Raw genomic sequence first — 23,162 nt, 5'->3', positions numbered from 1 at the left:
GACCTCTAAAAATATTTGTTTCAGGTACATAATGAAAGCCAGTATCTCTATGGTACAACAGAACGGAGTTAAAATTATGAACACAGTATGTTTGGTAATGATTGGTATTTCTTATTAGATCTCGCAAAAATATTGTATGTCTTTTGTCAAGATACTCAAAATACTCTCTTTAAGCATGCTGCTGCTGCTGCTGCTAAGTCACTTCAGTCGTTTCTGACTCTGTGCAACCCCATAGACGGCAGCCCACCAGGCTCCCCCGTCCCTGGGATTCTCCAGGCAAGAACACTGGAGTGGGTTGCCATTTCCTTCTCCAACGCATGAAAGTGAAAAGTGAAAGTGAAGTCGCTTAGTCGTGTCCGACTCTTCGCAACCGCATGGACTGCAGCCTACCAGGCTCCTCTGTCCATGGGATTTTCCAGGCAAGAGTACTGGAGTGGGTCACCATTGCCTTCTCTGCTTTAAGCATGCATCATACAGCAATTACGTACAGTTTCAGCTTTTCCTTTTGCAGCTCTCCAGAAAGATGGTGATCTTTCAATTTCAGTAATAGCTGAACTCTTTTTTTTTTTTTTGTACCTGAGGGAAAGGGAAAAGATGAACTGTATAAAAGAAACATCTCTTCTATCTCCCATTGTGGTGGTTTTGGAAACTTGTCTGCACGTTAGAGCCAACTGGGAACTGCTAAGAAACACTCAAGCATGGATGCACTTCCAGACTCTGCTGTAACAGTGGAGCCTCAGCAAGAGTGTTGGTAATGGCTTTCCAGGAAATTCTAGGAGCACAGATTCATCTCTTGTACCCTGTAGGTGTTCATTAAATGGAAACAAATTAGATTGAAATATTCAGATTTTAGGAAGCATACATGCACTTGTTACCAATAAGTATGACTGTATTAGGTTACTGAAAGAAGAAAAATTTATTTTAAATAAGAAAAAAAATCTCAAGGTCAATAAAAAACAAAAACAAACAATTTTAGCACCTATATTTTCCTACTTACCACTGTAATTTGCAGTCAAGGTACATTCAAGGTAGCTCTTTACTGTAAACAAACAGATTTTTAGTTCTCATTAACTTTCCTTCTTTTTTCTCCCTAAAATGTTGATTTAAAAATTCTTACACTTTTCAGATAGTCTCCACATAGCATTGAAGAATGTGATTTACTGTAACTTTCTAAGGGTCTATTAAGAATTATGGGAACACATGTGGATTAAATCCATATAGCTGGGCCCAGTACTGAGTGGCTCATTTAATCTTGCTGTAAGCAATGATTTTGGAAGTCAAGATAGTTCAGAAACTTGGAATCAGACACACATGATAAATAAAACTTGGATTCTTCTTTGTGCAACTACTTAATCACACACAAAGCCATTTGCCTCACTAGGGTTTAGTTTTGTAATTTAGTAAATTGACATAGCAACCCCTCAGAGATGCTGTTCATATTGACCTCTTAAGATGGTAAATTCTCTTGACCATGAAAACTGATAGATTAATGCTATATAGTGAAACTGTCAGTTTATCTTTTTTCTCTGAGAAATGACCCCCATTATGGATATTTACCAGAAGTTTAAAAAAGATAGCTTAACTTAAATTATCAGTAAGGACAATTAAGGATCTGCCATGCAAGGCAATATAATATATATACAAGTATACTCTCAAATGATATAGTATTAGCTCTACAGCCTCACTAGTTTATACTATAATTAAAGAGATAAGAACATATAGGCAGCAAACATTCCACAAAGATGGAATGTGCTCTATGCAATGAGTAGAATTCAATAGAAGACACATTGTTTTTCTATTGCCACTTTGTGTAATTACCACAAACCTAGCAGCTTAAAACAATGCAAATTTATTATCTTAGAGTTCTGGAAGTCACAAGTCCAAAATATGTGTCATTGTGCAAAACTCATTGTGTCAGCAGAGTCATGCTCCTTTCTGGACCTTCCAGAGGAGAGTCTGTTCTTTTCTTTTTCCAGCTTCTAGAAACCACCTGATTTTCTTGGCTCACAGCCACCTTCTTCCATCAACAAAAGCCAACAACATCAGACTGAATCCTTATCATACTGCCAAACTGCTCTGTCTCTCTTTTCTGCCTCCTTCTTCCACTTCTAAGGACCCTTGTGATTACACTGGACCTACTTGGAAAAAGCAGAATAACCTCCCCTCTCAGTGTCACTGACTATGAACCTTTACTCCTTCAGTAAACTTGATTCCCCTTTGCCATATAAGCTAACATATTCCTAGTTTCCAGTAATTAGGCCATAGGCATCTTTGGCAGTAGAGGGGAGAGTGGAGAAAGGGCCTGGGGACATTATTTTACCCGCCTCAAAAGGTGTGTAAGAAGGAGCACTGGGCTGGAGAGAAAGCTGCGTCTGAGAAAGAATTTTAGGGTCAAATTGTAGAGGCTCTAAGGAGGCTTTTAGAGTTTATGTAGAAGACCATTAGAAGTGTTTGGCTGAAGAGAGAACTGATCACAAAAGGCAGAATAAGAAGGTGAAGGAAAAAGGACTGTGCAAAGGAAATGGGAAGAAAAGTAGACCAGATGCAGGAGACCAGGAATGGGCTCTGGCTGTGTTTCAGGTGACTGATGGTAAAGACTTGGGCCAGTGCCAGGGAAGCAAAAATCGTTGATAAGAGTCTGGCAGATAAGATGTGAAAGTGAACATACATGCCTCTGCTGATGCAAACCTGGGCTCCTGTCTTGGATATTCTGAGTCATTCTACATTTTAATAAGGTCGCCAAGAAATTCATTTGCACATTAAAGGTTGCTAGCCCTTATTGAAAATCTCTCTGGACCAAAGAAGCTCATATCTGGAACTGGTTAAGGTCAATATGGCTTTTGGGATTTTTAAGGGAGAAAATTGAGCAACAGTCACCTAGAACAAGCATTAGGCAATATTTTAATGAGACAAGTTAGTAATTATACATCTTTTAAAGAGATAAGAATATTTTAAAAATCTTACAAAAATACTAAATGTTGCATTATGATTAGTGAAATAAGTCAGACAAAGACAAAAACTATATTGTCACTTAAATGTAGAATCTAAAAAATAAGTGAATGAATATAATAAACAGAAACAGGTTCACAGATAGAACAAACCAATGATTACAAGGAAGTGAGGGACAACATAGTGGAAGGAATTAAGAGATGCAAAGTATTATGTATAAAATAAGCTGCAATGATATATTGTGCAGCACTGTAAATAAAGGCCAATATTTTATATTTTATAATAATTTTAACTGAGGTGTAATCTATAAATATATTGAATCACTAAACCTGGAACTGATGTAATATTATAAATAAGTTATATGTCAATTTAAAAAAAGCTTAGGAAAAAAAAATTCATTCGCTTAACAAATATTTATTATCTACCTTGTGCTAGTCACTGTTTAAGGTGTTTGAAATATATCCAAAAATAAAACAATCAAAAACAAAATACTAAATGTTAGTGTAATCAAAGAATTTAACTTTTAACTTTTGATAATAATATAGTATAAACCTCAATCATAGCTTTTATTTGAGTGAATGATCATATCAACTAGTATATAACATAATTATATAAATTTAGGATATATACAATTTAGTCATTAAAAAAATTAAAGATGTTGGTCTAGTTCATAACAGGTTCATCTTTGGCTTCTCTATTACAAAGGTCTTATAAACTGGCTTGTCAGATCTGAGGTGTAAGCTCCTTCTTTCATAGAAAATTAAATTCCCATTTACTAATGTCCTATCTGAAAGACTCATTTTTATAAATCGTTTACTAGATATTAGTGAGAATGATCTATTTTCAATATACTATTTCAATATACAATCAGCTGTAGATTGCTTTTATATTTAAAATATATAGTTCTACAGTAATTATCAATTTAATACATATATAAAATTATAAAATAATTGCTTAAAATACTCATTCCCCACTAGCAACCCAAGATAAACACAGTTCCATAGGGAATTAAGCACGCTCTAAGCAGATTTTATTGTGTACTAACATAAGAAACAGTAGTAAAATAAAAATTCTCTTTATGATATGATAAAGATGCCTTGTTTCAAAAAATTCTGGGCATTTTTGTATTTTGTAAGAGATATTAGAGATACTTTCTTGAATGGAAGATTTTGCTGGAGTTTTATTGTCCCCCACCCAAAAAAACTGTTGTGGAGAAATGCTTTGGTTTTATCAGAAAGTTATATAGCTCAACTAAACACCATGAGATTTGTGCGCACATAATTAAAGATAAAGATGCTGGTGACAGAGAGCGTGTAATTACTATAGAGGATAAAGAGGGGATTAGAGTTAGACAAGAGTCCCTTCCCCCAAACTTCTCCTCATATTCCTTGAATCTTACTTCTCTTGTATTTAACATGAACTTAACAGTGAACCTATGTCAATTCATCAATCGTTTTGAGAGAGCAGAGCACAGGATTGTTTACAAGTTTGTTGGAGCATCTCAAAAGAAACGCGCTATTGAAATCACACTAAGAAGGAATACGCCCAGATAATAACAGAAGAGATGGAGATATACACATGTTCAACACACAGAGTCTAAGCCACTAAACATTGCAATGCCCCCCTCAGCGTTCAAGAGAAGCCTTGTAGAGTCCTTACACATTCACATTCTGAGCTGTTTATTTTTTAGGAAGTGCTGACTCCAAGGCTCTCACTTAGAGAATTCTAGTTTGACATAATCAGTTCTGGTTGATGAGTCCTTAGATACTATGTCATGAGCCAACTGTACACAATGCTATCTATTCCAGCTGATTGGTCTTTGCCAACCTTTGTCACAAGCCTGAATGCCTGATTATGACCAGTATTCAGTGCACTGATTAGGCTCTGTGCCCCAAACGCTTTTCGACCAGGCTTCAAGCTACCGCTTGTCTCAGTCCTGGGAAAGAAGACAGTTGGCCGATGCAGCTAAAATCTGAGCACCTATCTTTATAGACACAGCCTGGTTGGGGACAGAGATCATGAAACCACTACTAGTAACACATTAAAGAAATCTTACACTTGTTATACTTAGAGTTTACTGAGGACCTTACATAGTATGTAACACAAATCAAAGATGAAAGGCTAATTAATTATTCTCATAGTTTAAGCTTAACTTATTCTGTGCCCTTCATTTTCCCTAATTTTTTCCCCAGTTTCTGTTAACTAATTTTCTATTCTTAAATTTAAAAAATGCTTTGTTCAAGGTCTAGATTGGGACCATGCTTTTTGGTGTCACTGTTAGGAAATTTGGCACACTAGTGTTAACTGTAAGTTACGCAAGCTGCTACAATGTGACCAGTTTAAATGATAAAAGTCAAATAACTAAAACAGTTCATATTATAAAACTTTGTAACTAAATTTCATCATGAATCATTTAGAATGAATGCATGTACTTAATATCTGCCCAAAAATATCACGAAAATGTAAACTTGTTAACAGATATATTGAGTGTCTATGTATAAAAACTCATGTGACATAGAAAAGGGATAATGAAAACAAATGTAATCATAGCACTTCCCCTCCAGGGATGTACATGATATCATAGTGATTTCTGATCTGACACTTCTTAGACTCCCATCCCCTTCTTTCTCTCTTTCAAAAAGATCTAATGGTTATAGAAAATAAAACTTTAGTAGGAATCATATATGTACCTGTTTGAAGTCTCCATAGGCTTATTAAAATATCAAGACATGCAACCTCATTCACAGTGATACTAAGTGCTTTATATACATAACACAGTAAACCCCCACAATCACATAATGTGAATACCATTTTTTCCCCATCTACAACAGACCAAGAAGAGAGGATAGAAATGTTAAATAAACTGTTCCTGGTTACATGGTTAGTAAGTTGCAGAGCCAGGATAGAAAACCAGTCTTCAGCTTTCATATTCTGCATAGGGGTGCTATACCATCTCTTGAGTCTTTTGTCCTTAACTCTATTCATTATTATCAGAATTTTCAGGGCTTCCCTGATGGCTAAGTGGTAAAGAGTCCACCTGCCAATGCAGGAGACACAAGTTCGATCCCTGACCTGGGAAGGTTCCACATACCATGGAACAGTTAAGCCCTGGCAACACAACAGCGGAGCCTGTGCTCTAGAGCCTGGAAACTGCACCTGCTGAGCCCATCTACCACAGCTGCTGAAGCCCACACCGCCACGAGAAGCCCGCGCTCCACAACTGGAGAGTGGCCTCCATTCACTGCAACTAGAGAAAGGCCCGTGTAGCAAAGACCTAGCAAAGCCCAACATAAAAATAAATCAATAAGGTAAAATGAAAGAATCTTCAGTAGACTAATTAAGGGAGAAAAATAATGAGAACTGAGTTCTTACTCAATGTGAATGAATTCTCTATATGGACATTATTATTATATTATTTTTTCCAAATTTCAAAGTTCATGAACTGAGGGACAAACAATAAAAGATTCTTGTTGGTTAAAAAAAAAAAAGTTGTGAATACTGATTAACGTGAAGGTGATTGGCTCACTTATTTTGGAGAAGTTATTATATCATTCGACTATGGATATCCATTTTGGAAGTAAAAAAATATTGTATTAGGAGGAAGAATAGAGATTGTAGTACTTTCTACCTCAGAAAGAAGAGACAGAATAGAAATGCCATTTCAGAGGCCTCTGAAGACTCACTCTGAGAATAGTCCCTCTAATGACACAATTCCCAAGAGCTCGTGAAATTCTGGCGCTGGGAGATGGAAGTTGCAGCTTTATTCTAAGGACCAATCTGACATGAGAAAGTAGGTAACAGCTTATTAGATTCTTATCTCTCCATTTTCTCAAGCTCTTCCTTAAATTATTCCCCAAAGGATATTTAATTCAAGCCCAGAGATCCAAATAGCTGTCTTATCCTGTCTGAGTCGTCAGTTTTGAGTTTAAAACACCAAGCTTCTAGGTCTAAATTATGAGAAGGGCTGACTCCACTTAAGTCTCTAACTTTCTTTCAAGTATTCCTTTGGTAATTTAACATTCAGCTTTCTTGACTCTCCTTTCATGCAGAGTCATGCAGGCATAATTTTATTAGCTATTCCTCGTCCCTTGTCCCATAAAACTCCTGCCTACTTCTCTTGCCTTCCGTCGTCCCCCTTCAGACTTGTACAATGTCATTTCTTTGTATAGCCTCATTTGCACATGGAGTTTCATTACAACCTTCTGGAATAAGAAAATAGCCTTAACTCATGTATATGTTCAGACTTTTTATACTTCCAAGCATTATCCAGATGGTATCAGTGATAACAGTTCCATAACAATTTCCAGTTTGAAATATGTAAGCAATATCTTCCAATACGCACAAAGTACAAAATAGCCTTGCTTTACAAATATTCAATTATATTTAAAATTGACACACTTCTTTATATATGAAGTAAATGTATTTCTTCCCTTGGACATATACAAAGAATGTATACAAAAGAGAGGGTTGTAAACAAACAAAAATATCACACAAAAATTTATGATGCCTATTTGTTTAAACAGAAAGTTAGGAAGAAAAAGGGAGAGAGGGAAAAGAGGATAAAGGGAGAGAGGAGGAAGGAAAGAAAGATTATCTGTGTCAAAAATATTAATTGCAATGACTAGATGCATGTCTCATTAACAGAATGTCCCTACCATATAAGATACATATTATATACCTGTTGCAATAAAGTACAGGGTGCAAATGTAGTTAGAATTTAACTTGTTTATGGATGTTTGATTATGTATTTAATCAATTATATTCTTATTTCTGGTCTAAGATATCATGAAGAGAAATATTTACCTTTCTTGTTTCATCTGAACTTACTATAGATTTACAATAAATATTCATGTCCCCTAAGGGAAGATATGAAACAATACCTCATCCTCACACATACACCATCAAAATATAATAATAATTCAAGATATTTGCACAAATTTGGTTCATGTAATGTTGGAACTATAGCTGACCTTTAAACACTGCCAAATCTTTATCTCTGATGATTTTTAAAATTTAAATTTATTATCTCTGACGATTTTTTTCTTTCATCCTTAAATCGATTCAGGTTGTAAAGCATCTGGGAAAATGGAAGGGATAAGTGACATCGCCTAGTTTGAGAGATTCTTGCTTAAGGTCCAGCTTCTGTTCCCTAGGCTATAAGGCAAGGAACAGCTGAAAAAAGATCTTTATATATGCATATGTTCACACATACCTTACATATTTAACCATATTGATATCCGATATATACATAAATATATCCATACACTTATAATGTTCAAAATGATGATTAATGGGTTATTAAATGGTTGAAATAAAGTATCTTAATACCCTATCAAGAAATATAAATGAAATAGTATTAAATTAACCCACATATTATGAGAACAAGCAGTTTAACTTTTATTGAAAATGTAACAAAACTTTAAATAGATACTCATGCAAATAGACTTGTTAATGTTATTGAACTGAAGGGCACTTTTGGCAAAAACTTCAGACCAGCTGAAGAATGCTGCTGCTGCTAAGTCGCTTCAGTCGTGGCCGACTCTGTGCAACTCCATAGACGGAAGCCCACCAGGCTCCCCCAGCCCTGGGATTCTCCAGGCAAGAACACTGGAATGGGTTGCCATTTCCTTCTCCAATGCATGAAAGTGAAAAGTGAAAGTGAAGTCGCTCAGTTGTGTCCAACTCTTTGCAACCCCATGGACTGCAGCCCACCAGGCTCCTCTGTCCATGGGATTTTCCAGGGAAGAGTACCGGAGTGGGTTGCCATTGCCTTCTCCACCAAAGGGCTAGACAGGACTTAGCAACTGAACTCCAATAACGAACTAATACAACATTGTGAATAAATCATATTAATTACTTCTTCTCCACTAAAGTGAAGTCGCTCCGTTGTGTCCAACTCTTTGCGACTCCATGGACTGAAGCCTACCAGGCTCCTCTGTCCATGGGATTTTCCAGGGAAGAGTACCGGAGTGGGTTGCCATTGCCTTCTCCACCAAAGGGCTAGACAGGACTTAGCAATTGAACTCCAATAATGAACTAATACAACACTGTGAATAAATCATATTAATTACTTGTTCTCCACTCAGATTTTCCTGTTGAATGTGATAAAACAATCTCAGCAATTCTAGTCTCAACAATTTCTCCTACCCTCTTCAATATGATATTAATTTGGTTGTTTGCCTTGGTAATGATGTTAACCTTTTGAACATCAGCTAAATTCTAAACTACCAGAGTCCAGTGAGCAGTGCTTAGATGGGAATTTTATAACATGGAGACACTTGGAAGAGTATTGGGCAAGACTGAATTCCATCATATCAATATATTGATACTTACTAAGTGGAAAATTAGATTGAGGAAAATCAGGGTTACAAACTAGAAGTCAGACTTCTATAAATATTAGACACTTTTTGGACATAGTAAAACTTAGAGATAAATGTTGAGATGTGATAGTTTTATTTCTAATATATTTCTAATATATTTCCAAGGGAGGCATTAGTGAAAAAAAAGAAAAGCAACATATATATATTATATATATTATATATATATATATTTTTCCCCTATTTAAGCTTCTGAACATTTTAGAGGCTGCTGTTTTTCATAGATTTCTTAGCTGAGAATATGTAAACCCGATGAACTTCATAAAATGTAAAAGGTAATCTGTAGATGTTGTAGCAATGCAAATTTAAAGACATTTAAGTTGAAATGCAGATTTATAGCAACGCAATTTCAAAAAGAAAAAATTGGAATAGGAGAAAAATGACATCACTAACACTTTTAAATCTATACTTGGTTTTATATTTCAAATATCAATGGTATATACTATCTTGGTCTGAATCTGGAAGACCAGATTCAGTAATAATGAGTAAGGTTTGAACAATTTGGTGAGTGATTAGATTCATGTTGAACACTGTTAATCTCCTCTCCATTAACTATTTCATACTTTACAGTCTCAATAGTACAGATATCTCTGACCCTTACAGATTATAGCACAGAGTTCAGAAAGGGCATTTATTAATTTATCTTTACATAGAGTAATTGGCCATAAAAATCAGTATTATTTGAATATACAAAAGTATGGCTTTTTTTTTTACGTGATTCCTAGTCATTTTTCACCACCATATCTATATTATTTAGCAGTTGTTTTAACTACATCTAATTTATCATTTTAAAAGAAAAACAAGTTACATAGAAATATGTGATATGACTCTTTGCGACTCCATGGACTGTAGCCCACTAGGCTCCTCTGTCCATGGGAATTCTCCAGGCAAGAACACTGGAGTGGGGTGCCATGCCCTACATCAGGGGATCTTCCCAACCCAGGGATCGAACCCTTGTCTCCTGCATCATAGGCAAATTCTGTACCATCTGAGCCACCAGGAAGGCACAAATTATCATTTTAAAAGAAATACAAGTTATATAGATGTATCAGTTCAGTTCAGTTGCTCAGTCGTGTCTGACTCTTTGCGACCCCATGGACTGCAGCACGCCAGGCCTCCCTGTCCATCACGAATTTCCAGAGTTTACTCAAACTCATGTCCATTGAGTCGGTGATGCCATCCAACCATCTCATCCTCTGTCATCCCCTTCTCCTCCCGCCCTCAATCTTTCCCAGCATCAGGGCCTTTTCCAATGAGTCAGCTCTCTGCATCATGTGGCCAAAGTATTGGAGTTTCAGCTTCAGCATCAGTCCTTCCAATGAACACCCAGGGCTGATCTCCTTTAGGATGGACTGACTGGATCTCCTTGTAGTCCAAGGGACTCTCAAGAGTCTTCTCCAACACCACAGTTCAAAAGCATCAATTCTTTGGTGCTCAGCTTTCTTCACCATCCAACTCTCACACCCATACATAACTACTGGAAAAACCATAGCTTTGAGTAGACTGGCCTTTGTTGGCAAAGTAACGTCTTTGCTTTTTAATATGCTGTCTAGGTTGGTCATAACTTTTTTCCAAGGACCAAGCGTCTTTTAATTTCATGGCTGCAGTCACCATCTACAGTGATTTTGGAGCCCCAAAAAATAAAGTCTATCACTGTTTCCACTGTTTCCCCATCTATTTGTCATGAAGTGATGGGACCAGATGCCATGATCTTAGTTTTCTGAATGTTGAACTTAAAGTCAACTTTTTCACTCTATTCTTTCACTTTCATCAACAGGCTCTTCAGTTCTTCACTTTCTGCCATCAGGGTGGTGTCATCTGCATATCTGTGGTTATTGAGATTTCTCTCGGCAACCTTGATTCCAGCTTGTGCTTCCTCCAGCCTAGCGTTTCTCATGATGTACTCTGCATAGAAGTTAAATAAGCAGGGTGACAATATGTAGCCTCGACTTACTCCTTTCCCGATTTGGAACCAGCCTGTTGTTCCATGTCCAGTTCCATGTCCAGGAACTGTTGCTTCCTGACTTGCATACAGATTTCTCAAGAGGTAGGTCAGGTAGTCTGGTATTCCCATCTCTTCAAGAATTTTCAACAGTTTGTGGTGATCCACACAGCCAAAGGCTTTGGCATAGTCAATAAAGCAGAAGTATATGTTTTTCTGGAACTTTCTTGCTTTTTCAATGATCCAACGGATGTTGGCAATTTGATCTCTGGTTCTTCTGCCTTTTCTAAATTCAGCTTGAACATCTGGAAGTTCAAGGTTCACATACTGTTAAAAACTGGCTTGGAGAATTCTGAGCATTACTTTGCTAGTGTGTGAAATGAGTGCAACTGTGTAGTAGTTTGAGCATTCTTTGGCATTGCCTTTCTTTGGGATTGGAATGAAAACTGACCTTTTCCAGTCCTTTGGCCACTGTTGAGTTTTCCGGATTTGCTGGCATGTTGAGTGCAGCACTTTCACAGCACCAGCATTTAGGATTTGAAACAGCTCCATCACCTCCACTAACTTTGTTCATTATGTGCAGTCCCTAAAAGCTGCAACATTTTAGCGTTATTAATTTTATTTAAAAATCAGTAATAAATTGACAGTAGAAATTCAGAAGCAGCTTATTATTCAACTTTCACTTATATTATCTTTTATTTTGTGTTTTAGCTATTTTATTTTCTAGAAAATGTTAAGGAATCAATAATATTAATAGATGTATGAATAACTCTACTTTTGTAAGGAATCTTGTCATGCTAAGCAACCAATTTTATGATATTTTATCTCTCACTGATACATGTTATTTGAATTAACTTAGTCACCTGGATTTTAAGACTAGGCAGCCTAGAGAATTGAGTAAACTTTAATAAAGCAAAGACATACCTAGAAGAAAGTAACAGTACTTCACCAAATACCTCTGCTCTGTTTCAAGGATTCTGTAGTTAATAAGTTAGTTAGGAAAATGACAATAGAATGAATATAGATTCTAAAAAGATACTAATTCTCCATGCACTGTTATTGCATGGCCAGGTGATTTAGTATTGAAGTTAACTTGCTTTTGGGAATCTAGCATTTGGGTTTTGTTCTTCATTCTGCAACTTTCTGTTCAAGTTGCTTTATCTCTCTGAGACTCAACTGAAAAATGGAAATAATAATACATCTTTTTAAGGCTGCAGTGAATGTGGAATAAAATAGTCTGTATTTACAGTTTTGTATAAAACTCTTGGTGGAATGCTTAGCATAAAATAGTCACAATTATTAAGTTATTAACCTGAAAAAATACTTCATTCTTAAGAAGGTGAGGATAAAGAGGATGATAAGTAGAGGCAGTATTTGGCTTCTGATCAACATAATTTGCCATGTCTCTCCTAAGATTTTTTACAATATCTATGCTTTGGCAGTAGATGCCACTATCATGTTATTATGAAGGATTTGCAAAGCTCATCTGGTATCAACAGGAACAAATGCCTGAACCATTTAATTATATCTGCACTGATCACAACGTGAGCTGAGAAGTAACAGCCTTCTCATGCATGGGCAACACTTCCCCATCTAAGTTGCTTGTCGCATTTTCTTACTAGTCTTTGCCCCCAACTTAGTAGCATCTTCTGGTAGATTATCCACTTCTATCTTCTCATTTTTATCACTGAAATCTGAAGCTGGAAATATCACTGAAAACCAGCAGTTGTACTTCCTGGCTCCTTGAAAATCTAAAGAAAAAAAAGTACAATATCAAGGAGAAAACAAACCCTTTCTACACTGATACTTGAGAGGACTTTTCTGGAAGACAGCATTTGTTTGTTCTTCTCATGAGGCAAGTCTATTTTATACTTTTATTAACTATTGGCATTTACTAAGAACATATTATTACATCGGTGGAAAATATTGGCAGCAGGCCCTGGTAACCACAATTCTAGTATGTTTTTACAGGCTGTTTTTTTGTTTGTTTGTTTGTTTTTCAGATTCTACATATAAATAATACCATACAGTATCCTTTCTCTGATTGGCTTATTTTACTTAGCATAATGCCTTCTAGTTTCATCTATGTTGTCCAAATAGCAAGAGTTCTTTCTTTTGTTTTTGGCTGAATAATATCCCATCATATACATTTATATATATATCAAAGAAAAATTATATATAATATATAATTCTTATATAATAATTTGTGTAATTTGTTATATATATGACTATAATTTATATGTATACTATATAAAATTTTTCTTTGATATATATAAATTTATATGATGAAATATTTTATATATATATACATATATATATATATCTGCATTCATTCATTTGTTGATGGACACAGATGGTTTCCATGTGGGTACTACAGATAATGAACATGGGGATATATATATGTCTTTGAGATACTGATTTTGTTTCCTACAGGTATATATCGAGAAGCAGGATTGCTACATCATATTGTAGTTCTTCTTTTAGCTTTTTTGAGGAAGTTCCATACTTCTCATCAGCATTATGGCTGTATCAATATACATTGTACACTTTACAAGGGTTCCCTTTTCTCTACACCCTCACCAATTACTGATAACAGTAGTAGTCTCATCTTTTTTTATATCAGCCATCCTAACAGGTATAAGGTGATACCTCATTGTGGTTTTGATTGGTATTTCCCAGGTATTGGTGATGTTGAACACCTTTTCACATATCTGTTGGACATTTGTATAACTTCTTTGGAAAAACTAATATATAAGAAATTCATACCTCAAGAGAAAAAAACATAAATAATTTGATTAAAAAATGAGCAAAGGATCTGAATTGAATGGTAGTGTTTTAATCTGAAAGTTTTAACCCTCTTGATGCCAGTGCCTAAATATTGCCTCTCTCTCAAGAGCTCTAATATCAACTGATTTCATACTCTTTACTGTGGTGCTATACTATCTCCCAAATCTTTTTTCTGTTGTTCTCTTCTTGCTAATGTCCCACACAGCCTATTGCTCTTAAAGTCATGTCTTGTTGGATCAAACTTGCTCCATTACATACATCATCTTAATCTAAGGAAAAACTTACGTCCTTTTTCACCAAACACTGGAATAAGAGATCCTCTACAGATCTCTCTCCTTCCATTCTGCTCCCCAGCAAATGCTTCCAAGGCTTTAGCTTTTTCCAGGAAGATTCAGGCATGATTTTCTATACTTTCCAAGCTCATTGGCTGGTTCCATTAAGCCCTAGTCACATGGCTTAAGTTGAAAAGGAGTACACAATTTCCCTAAGAAATGAGAGAAGGAAAAGCATAGCACTACAAAACTTTCCTCAAGGAACTACTTATTCATCTGTCCTCACCCATTAATTCACTAGCCTCCTCTCATACATCTGAGAAGGCAGTGGCAACCCACTCCAGTACTCTTGCCTGGAAAACCCCATGAAAGGAGGAGCCTGGTAGGCTGCAGTTGATGGAGTTGTGATAAGCTGGAGGTGCTGATAGATTAAGTGTTGCAGAGCCAGTTTGGGTTACTTTTCAACAAGTTCTGCATAGATGGCTAGCACCTCTGAATAAATGTGTGAGCACTTAACACCCATTGTGCTCTTCTTTTGAGCCCCAATTAAACATCAAAAACAGCAGGAACTGACTCACTTAACACTGTGCTACAATTATATAAAGGCAGCTAAACTGGGTAGACCTTTCCTATTAGGACCAAGACTCTGACTTCCTTAGAAAGAACTGGCAAGTGAATAGCAAGGTGACCAAATTTGAACCAGGTGCTTATGCACTGCATTTATTCTTGGTAACTTTCTTTCTTTTTTTTTTTTTTTTGTTAACTGTCTTTTAATCAAATCATAAGCATTCACTATCTACAAATACTTAGCAAACACCAGGAGTTATTCTGAAAGTTTACTAAGTAGAAGAGACCATCTCTGTTCTTAAATTATTTTAGATACCCCTTGCCATACTTCAGTCCTTCTAAAACTTATGTATGCCATTAAGAAAAGAATAAAAATATAGCCATCGGTGTTTGAGAACACGATCTGCAATAGTGAACAGCTGCAGTCTTCAGTATTGGGTAGCATATGTATATCACGTGGGTACATGAAAACTTGACAAGGAGTATGCAAAAGAAATATTTTAAAGGAATTGATTTTCAGATCTTCAACTATCTTACATATACATAACCAAAACTGATCTGCCCAAGAAAGAACATGGGGTTGAATTTTGCTCCCTTTCCTAACTTCTCATCATAATTTTTATTCTCCAACTTAGCTCTTATTTCTTGCCTCCCATATTTTACCACCTTACATTATTCTAAGAATTAAGAACTCCAGAACAGCAAAACATAGTGATGATTTTCAAATTATTGCTCTTGAATTTAAAAAAGCAAATGATTCTGATGAATGGACAACAAATAATAAATATCTTACTGCTCAGTGTTTTGCAATTGTTTACATTCAACAAAGTTAAAGGAGCACAGAATTGAGTTGTTATCTGATAAGTTATTAGTTTTTGACGATAGGTCATTAAGTGATTTAAGGGTACAACTAAAAAGAAGTTTAAAGACTTGTAAGATATTGCTGCAACTCCTTTAATTTTCATCTATGTATTTATAGGAACAGATTTCTCTGAATTTACACCTATTGAAAGATAGAATAGAATTGATGCTGAATATTGCCATTCTTATAAGGAATACATTTTAACCTCAGAAACATGAGTTAATTATAAACCATCACAGCATCTCATTAGTATATGAATCTTCATATATTTTTCCTTTTAAGTATTAAAATTAATATTTACATTATATTTATATATCTCTATATATCTATCACTCAGGTGGCTCAGTGCTAGAGAATCCACCTGCCAAAACAGGGGGCGTAAGAGAAGTGAGTTCGATCCCTGGGTCAGGAAAATCCCCTGGAGTAGGAAATGGCAACCCACTGGGAAATCCCACAGACAGAGAGGTCTGGTAGGCTCCAGTCCATGGGGTTGCAAAGAGTCAGACATAACTGAGCACACACACATACATACATATGTTACATATGATGCATTATATTGATACATATGTACAGATCCAAAATGTATTTATAAAGTTACTAATTGTAGCATTTCCTATGAAAGCAAAAAAAAAAAAAAAAAAGAAAAAGTCTATTAGTAGGAAATTACTTAAATTAACCATGGTACTGCTACATACGGGAGTATTAGTGAAAGTGAAAGTCGTTCAATCGTGTCAGACTCTTAGTGACCCCATGGACTATGCAGCACATGGAATTTTCCAGGCCAGAATACTGGAGTGGGTAGTCTTTCCCTTCTCCAGGGGATCTTCCCAACCCAGGGAGTGAACCCAGGTCTCCCGCATTTCAGGCAAATTCTTTACCAGCTGAGCCACCAGTTCAGTTCAGTTGCTCAGTTGTGTCCGACTCTTTGAGACCCCGTGAATCGCAGCACACCAGGCCTCCCTGTCCATCACCAACTCCCTGAGTTTACCCAAAGTCATGTCCATCGAGTCGGTGATGCCATCTAGCCATCTCATCCTCTGTTGTCCCCTTCTCCTCCTGCCCCCAGTACTTCCCAGCATCAGGGTGTTTTCCAATGAATCAACTCTTCACATGAGGTGGCTAAAGTATTGGAGTTTCAGCTTCAACATCAGTCCTTCCAATGAACACCCAGGACTGATCTCCTTTAGGATGGACTGGTTGGATCTCCTTGCAGTCCAAGGGACTCTCAAGAGTCTTCTCCAACACCACAGTTCAAAAGCATCAATTCTTCAGCGCTCAGCTTTCTTCACCGTCCAACTCTCACATCCATACATGACTACTGGAAAAACCATAGCCTTGACTAGACGGACTTTTGTTGACAAAGTAATGTCTCTGCTTTTAAATATGCTATCTAGGTTGGTCATAACTTTCCTTCCTAGGAGCAAGAGTCTTTTAATTTCATGGCTGCAATCACCATCAGCAGTGATTTTGGAGCCCAAAAAAATAAAGTCTGACACTGTTTCCACTGTTTCCCATCTATTTCCCATGAAGTGATGGGACCAGATGCCATGTTCTTAGTTTTCTGAATGTTGAGCTTTAAGCCAACTTTTTCACTCTCTTCTTTCACTTTCATCAAGAGGCTTTTTAGTTCCTCTTCACTTTCTGCCACAAGGGTGGTATCATCTGCATATCTGAGGTTATTGATATTTCTCCCGGCAATCTTGATTCCAGCTTGTGTTTCTTCCAGCACAGCATTTCTCATGATGTACTCTGCATAGAAGTTAAATAAGCAGGGTGAAAATATACAGCCTTGATGTACTCCTTTTCCTATTTGGAGCCACCAGGGAAGCCCAAAATAAGACCCTCTGTGTTATGTAGCTACAAAAAGAGAGTGAAAAAGCTGCACATCTATGACTAATAGGAGTGATTTCCAGGACACAGAGCTGTCAGGCTCAATAATACACTCGCACCACAGATATCTATATTGTAATTCTCAGAACCTCCATTAGCTTATATGTCAAAAAATAATGTGCAAATTTAATTAAAATAAAAATTTCATGTGGAGAAGTTATCCTCGGTTACTCAGGTGAGCCCTAAATGTAATCTCCAGTGTGTCTGTTGGAGGGAACCATAGAGAAATTTGATGAAAAGAAAAGGCTATATGAAAATGGCAGTAGATATTGGAGTGGTTTGCTTATAAGACAAGAAATTCCAGCACACCTTGAGAAGCTAGATGAGGTAAGAAATAGATACCTTCTAGGAGCCCCAGAAATAATTAGCCTTGCAAACACCTTGATTTTACACATGTAAACTGATTTTAGACTTCTATCCTCCAGAACTTAAAATGTAATACATTTAAGTTTTTCAAGCCCTTGAATTTATAGTAATTTGTTACAAAAATGTGAAACTATACTTTTCTTTGCTAAAATAAAAAAAAATTAGTAAATTTTATATACTATGCTCCCTTTTATAAAAGAACAGATGAGGGCTGTTTGTATATGACTAAAAAACAGTGAAAGTAATGAAAGTGGTTACTTATAGGAGACAGGTATAGAGATAAAACATTTCAGTGTTTGCCTTTTATTTTGATTTTGAAACAAGGGAAGGTACAACATATTCTACACAAAATAAGCAATAAGTAGGTATATTAAATTTAAAGAGGAAAAGAGCAGTTGATAAATCTGGTTCTTAAAAAAAAATCTGTATTTTTTTTCTCATTCAAATAAACTCATGAGTAAATAAAAGAATGAAAGAAATAATAGTTTTACTTTCAAAAGTTAATACAAACAATGCATTGGAGATTGAATCCTTTCCATCAATTTAGACTTATACATTTTTAATACCAAATTTAAGTTAGATGCATAATTTTTTTTTAATTTGAGAACAAGAAAGGAAAAAATTGAAAATCAGTTGTACAACAAGCACTAAGTTCTAGTAAAATTTTACACACTTTCTTATTAATACACGTAATTTTTAAAATTTTAATTATAATGAATCAAAAACATTGCATTTAACATCATTTCACGTATATGATGAACTGTCTTGTTGCAGTATGGGTGAGATGCTACTGCATTATCTCTTCAGAACTGGAAACGTGGGCTCAGCTGAAGCTGCCTACAGCCGGGTTCTTTTTTTTCCCTGTATGCATGTTACATAAATGTATGCGTAGAAATGGCAGTGGTGAGTTTGTTAGTATTGTTTGTTGTTCCTAATTTCACTCTGTGCTCAGCTAGGATAATCATTGAGAAGAAATATTCAGAATTCTGTCAAGAACTTGGTACAGATTTTTCCAACTACAGTTGGAGAAATTTTCCATGGATTCATCTTGTATACCTTACGGCACACTTAAAGGGTCTTTGTTCTATTGGTTCTAACAATTAAATAATTTAATATATGTACATCACATCTCAGGACTGCAGCCATGAAGTTAAAAGACGCTTGCTCCTTGGAAGAAAAGCTACCACAAACCCAGACAGCGTATTAAAAAGCAGGGATTCACTTACCTGACAAAGGTCCATATAATCTATCGTTTTTCCAGTAATCAAGTAGAAATGTGAGAGTTGGACTATAAAGAAGGCTGAGCGCTGAAGAACTGATGCTTTCGAACTGTGGTGCTGGAAGACACTCTTCAGAGTCCCTTGGACAGCAAGGAGATCAAACAAGTTAATCCTAAAGGAAATCAACCCTGAATACTCATTGGAAGGACTGATGCTGAAGGTGAAGCTCCAATACTTTGGCCACCTGATGCAAAGAGCTGACTCATTGGAAAAGACTCTGATGCTGGGAAAGATTGAGGGCTGGAGGAGAAGGGGACAACAGAGAATGAGAAGGTTGGACGGCATCACCGACTCAATGGACATGAGTTTGAGCAAGCTCCGGGGGATAGTGAGGGACAGGAAGCCTGGCACACTGCAGTCCATGAGGGTGCAAATTATCAGACATGGCTTAGTGACTGAACAAAACAGAACAAAACATCACATCTCAACTCCAATCTACTTTCCTTGCAAAGTTTCCATTTTTTCACCTGTTGCTTTTATTACATTTTGCTGTTCAGCCAAAAGCTTTGTGACTTCAAGTCTGTTGCTGCTCTATGTTGTCTTATAATAAAACCCTACATAAGATTTTAAGCTTCAATTTCTGCCTTTAATACAATTTATGTATTAATTGAACACAGTGAGTGCCACAATAATACTATATAACAAAGCACTCCTAAACTTGGTGGCATAATGCATTATCTTACTTATCTGTGAGGTTTCTGGATGCTTCTGCTTCTGGCGATCGGTGTGAAGATCAACTAGGGCAATTGCACCTCATATATCCTATTCTGGACTTCAGTTTAGAGGAAGTGAGGCTTCCTTGAAGCTCCCAGAAAATACTGTCTTGAGCATTTTGTTGTCATGTTGGAGGTTGGAAGCTCATAGGGAGTTTAGCATTTAGAAACTTATCTCTCAAGAAAATGTGGCCTTCCTACCATACATACAAAACTTCTGACACTCAAAGCTGAGCAAAACAATTTGTCTGCAACACAGAATGCATTAGTTTCAATAGCAGAAGTCACCAGGACAACTTGGATCTAGAGATTTTTAATAATGAAATATATTATTTTAATAGCTCATAAAATGTACCTCTTTATGCAGATTACTTAATAACTGCATCTTGGTGTATACATAGGACTAGTTAACAATTTAAATGTGTGTTTCCATAGCGTAGTGGTTATCGCATTGACTTAATATGTGAAAGGTCCTTGGTTCGAAACTAGGCAGAGACAGAATGGACATAAATTTGAGCCGACTCTGGGAGACAGTGGAGGACAGAGGAGCCTGGTGTGCTGCAGTCTATGGGATCCCAAAGAGTCAGACAAAACTTGGTGACTGAACAACAACAACAATTTAAATAATATGAAATTATATACTAATGCATATATATATGGAATTTGAAAGATGGTAACAATAACCCTATATGCGAGACAGAATAAGAGACACAGATGCATAGAACAGTCTTATGGACTCTGAGGGAGAAGGTGAGGGTGGGACGTTCTGAGAGAATAGCATTGAAACATGTATATTATCATATGTGAAACAGAACACCATTCCAGGTTCGATGCATGAGGCAAATGCTCAGGGCTGGGGCAATGGGATGACCCAGAGGGATGGGATGGGGAGGGACGTGGGAGGGGGGTTCAGGCAGGGGAACACATGTAAACCCATGGCTGATTCATGCCAATGTATAGCAAAAACCACTACAATATTGTAAAGTAATTATACCCCAACTAAAATAAATAAATTTATTTAAAAAAATAAATGCATTAATTAAAAGAAAACAAGTAGGGTGTGGTTATAGAGGAAGATGAGGACATGAGCACGAGCATCCCTGGAGCAAGAGAAGAGCCCATGCCGAAGGTGGGTATGACTGACAGTGACGCTGTCTCAGGGAAGTCAAGGAAAACGAGACAGTGGCCCTTGGTGGCCGTGAGAAGACTGATTCTAGATAAATTTATTTGATGAAGAATGATCAGATGATTTATATGGCAAACAAAGAAAGATATTTTCATTTTATTTCCCCTTACTAGATTAGGTGTCACTATTATTTACTTTTTAATATCTATAGGGCTGATATAATGAAAAACTTAATTGGGCAATAAAAATTGTAGCTTAAACTCCCTCTTCCCAAATGAACAAATTCTAGATCCTTTGTATAAAATAAAATGAAAATAAAACATCTAGAATGTTGTTTTTTTTTAAAATCTCACTTTGTGTTTGAGATATACATGCATGCATTCTAAGGTTCTTCAGTCATGACTGACTCTGCGACCCTTTGGTCTGTAGCCCACCAGGCTCCTCTGTCCATGGGATTCTCCAGGCAAGAATACTGGAGTGGGTTGCCATGCTGGCCTCCAGGGGATCTCCCTGCCCAGGGATCAAACCCGTGTTCCTTACTTCCCCTGGATTGGCAGGTGAGTTCTTTATCACTACTGTCACCTGGGAAGCCCAGTGTTTGAGATAGCTTACAGTAAATGATTGGAGAATAGTGCACTTTGGTTAAATGTGTAGTCTGCTAAATCAAACTAACTACTACTTTCTAAAAACTAGATGCCTATAAGGTGCAATTGGGATATTTTTAAATCTAACTTAGAAATTAGATGATCGCTTTTTTTATCATGGTCAGGGCATGGGGATATGGGAGACGTGCAGACTGAAATTCTGTATTGTGGACCTATTCTATATCAATAGAGTAAGCTTTGAAGGCTCATAGATTTGGATTCAATTTTATTCCCATTATTTACTAGTTATATAAAGTTGTATAAGTGTCTCTGAATTACAGTTTTACAAACCATATAATGGAAATAACTGCTACTGCTACTGCTGCTAAGTCACTTCAGTCGTGTCCGACTCTGTGCGACCCCATAGACGGCAGCCCACCAGGCTCCACTGTCCCTGGGATTCTCCAGGCAAGAATACTGGAGTGGGTTGCCATTTCCTTCTCCAGTGCATGAAAGGGAAAAGTGAAAGTGAAGTCGCTCAGTCGTATCCGACTCTTAGCAACCCCATGGACTGTAGCCTACCAGGCTCCTCCATCCATGGGATTCTCCAGGCAAGAGTACTGGAAATAACTACAAGTTCTTAACAGGTCTGTTGAGAGATTAAACTAAATATTATAGCACCTAGCACATAGTCAGCAATTAGGCTTTATCTGTAATTAAACTACAACATAACATTAGATTATTGTACAAATTAGTACCTAGATGAAAGGACTTAACACAAACATCTAACATGCCATAGGTACTCAAAAATGCATTCATTTATTCAATATGTAAGAGAGATACTGACCCTGCACTAAATTCATATACTGTAGGTACTAGAATTTCCAAGAGGATAAGGTGCAATCTTCTTCCTTCAGTCCAGTTACGCAAATTTTACGGTCACCACTTTTCAGAATAATACAGTGTGTGTATTTACTAAACCAAAAAAGGATATAGATCACTTTGATGAACACAAACATATTAACAGAGACAATGGGATATATTTGAATTTACAACTATCTTATCAATATTTTTAGACTTCTCAAATTCATTCACCACATCAATTTCAAAATAATATATTTAAAATACAAAGATAACCAACTCATGATATTCCCACTTAAAACATTGCAACAGCCCCCATATCACCTACCAAATGAACTCCATACTGCTTAACATGTGTACACATTATTTATTATTTTATTGCTTTCTCAAACTCCTTTATTTTTCTCCCTATATTCCCTGCCTCAGGTTTTTTTGATCTAGTTATGACTCCCTTCTTGCTTTTCCCTAGATGTACGGCTGTTTCTTTCACTCATGGCTTTGTTAAACTATACCCTTTATCTGAACTATCCGTTTGCCCCAATTTCCGTGTCCTTTTCACGCAACTAATTCTTACTCATTTTTTAAA

General features: G+C 36.5%; 1 long non-coding RNA gene across 1 annotated transcript; it reads right to left on the bottom strand.

Moving 5' to 3' along the window:
* LOC145509638 (uncharacterized) lies at positions 1-1,039 on the bottom strand. Its single transcript, XR_014056256.1, has 2 exons — positions 998-1,039; positions 1-800 (listed from the first exon to the last, which is right to left on the bottom strand). It is a non-coding gene; the product is annotated as an uncharacterized LOC145509638 (long non-coding RNA).
* Between the last annotated feature and the right edge of the window lie 22,123 nt (positions 1,040-23,162).

The sequence above is a fragment of the Giraffa tippelskirchi genome, chromosome 6 (genome assembly GCF_054371585.1).
Source record: "Giraffa tippelskirchi isolate mGirTip1 chromosome 6, T2T-mGirTip1v1.2.pri, whole genome shotgun sequence".
Lineage (NCBI taxonomy): Eukaryota > Metazoa > Chordata > Mammalia > Artiodactyla > Giraffidae > Giraffa > Giraffa tippelskirchi.
Note: the sequence above shows the minus strand (reverse complement) of the source record. Positions and strands in the feature narration are given on the sequence as shown.